This window comes from Capsicum annuum, chromosome 10, assembly GCF_002878395.1.
Source record: "Capsicum annuum cultivar UCD-10X-F1 chromosome 10, UCD10Xv1.1, whole genome shotgun sequence".
NCBI lineage: Eukaryota > Viridiplantae > Streptophyta > Magnoliopsida > Solanales > Solanaceae > Capsicum > Capsicum annuum.
In genome coordinates this window covers 10,630,302-10,632,159 of record NC_061120.1, presented here as the reverse complement: position 1 = coordinate 10,632,159, position 1,858 = coordinate 10,630,302, and the positions used below count along the sequence as shown (strand labels likewise).

General features: G+C 36.9%; 1 pseudogene; it reads right to left on the bottom strand.

The window, feature by feature from the left end:
- Positions 1-260: 260 nt before the first annotated feature.
- Positions 261-1,615, bottom strand: LOC107845226 (annotated as a pseudogene).
- Positions 1,616-1,858: the final 243 nt, after the last annotated feature.

The window sequence follows — 1,858 nt, the reverse complement described above, 5'->3', positions numbered from 1 at the left end:
AAAAATAAAAGAAGAAGAAGTAGCAGTAGCAGCAACTCATTCTGATGTAGAGAGAACTAATATAAAGCAGTTGAATAATAAAGTACCTCTTACATTATAAGTCTTATGATACACCATTCTTATTTGGACTAGAATTACATCTAAAATTTGATGCATGTGATCTGGGGCTCAAAAGGTCAGACTTTATGTCTATTTTATTGCTAATTAGTACTTAGTACAGAGAGGTCCTTTCCAAATTCCCACCCCTCCACTCAAGCTTGCTATAAAAAATTGAGATCGTGGGTGAATATAGCAGCAAAAGTATCCATTCGAGTTCTAGAAAAAGACAAGCCAATCTCTAAATCTACATTAAAGTACTTAGATTTTACTAAGAGACATTGATATTCCACCATCATTGTCAAGAAACAAACTCTAACTTGGCGGCCCTTCTCCATCCAAAATAAGCAGCATATAAGTCAAGTTTTCGCGATCCAACAACTGTAAGCATTCGGTTCTCACCTATGGTGTTTAATTCTTTAAACCAGTTACCATTCTGGATCCATTCCTCATCCTTCATCATTTTTTGAATGACTTCTCCAATTAATTCCGCTGCAATTGTAAAGCCTTCCTTTCCAGCTAAGTTGGCATGTCTTATTCTTGCGATGTAGCCCACTATGGAATTCCCGAAATAAGATTGAGGAAGTGGTGGATTGAGTCGCGCTCTGCAATCTCCTGCACAATTCCATTACATTGTCTTCTATGATCTCTTCTCCGATTGCGTCCTATGATTTTATCAAGCAAGTCCATACATAAGCACATGTTACAGTGAAAGATCTTACATGAGTTAGAGTACTCCGTCATCTTGATAACATTAAAATCTTGAGTTTCTCAATGTCATCTCATCTTATAGTAAATGTACCTTGAACCTTACGTTCACGAAGAGTCACAATGTCACGCATCTCTAGATTATTTTTCTTCTTTACTTCCCATATGGACATTGCCTGTCTATATGGGTCTTTGATTATGGACCTATCATAAAATGGAATCAACTCTTTCAATAAGAATTGTTCACGACCACCAAACTTTTGGAGCAGAGCCCACGCCCTAATGAACCCTAATTGGTAGCTCCATCACCAGCAACATGATTATTAGTTAAACAAATGGATACACCTATATTTGGAAAAACTATCACTTGAATGGCTAAGATTGGGGCTAATTGGACCCCCGGTGCATCCTTAGGTTCCGTCAACTGAGGAACAAAGTGATAAAAATCCTTAGCATCAGGGGGATGGTCATCAATGAGATAATTGAGATCCATATCAGTCTCAGAAATCATAACTAACATAGAATCTTCTGTCACATAGCGTAACTCAGGATATCCATTCAAATTTATTGGACAAGCAACATTGCTAGCTAAGGGTTTATAGTGTTAGAGAGCGAGGGATGGTAAATCTTTAAGAGGAGGGATAATGTTTTGTATGAAATCGAGTTTGGTAATAGGGAGCTTGTAGAATAGTATTCGCTATATACGGCAAAATTCTAACCATATATGATCAAAATAGGTAAGAAGGAGTGTCAACTCAGCAACACTACCAGGAAGTGGCGCAACTTGACATTGCTCAATCATGGATGCCATGTTAACTATAACGTTTGGATAAGAAATACATATGTATCGAATTAGATTGTGTCAAGGTCCAAAAGATCACATAGTTGGTGCTTGGAATACTCACAACGATGGAGTTTCAGCTAAATCCATAGAAACCTTTACAGAGAAAACAGAGAGAAAAAGAAGAGAAAAGTGGAAACTGCACAATTTTTATTAAACTGGACAAAAAAAGCTAAATAGCATAAACAAAGTATTTATAATCGACTGACTACT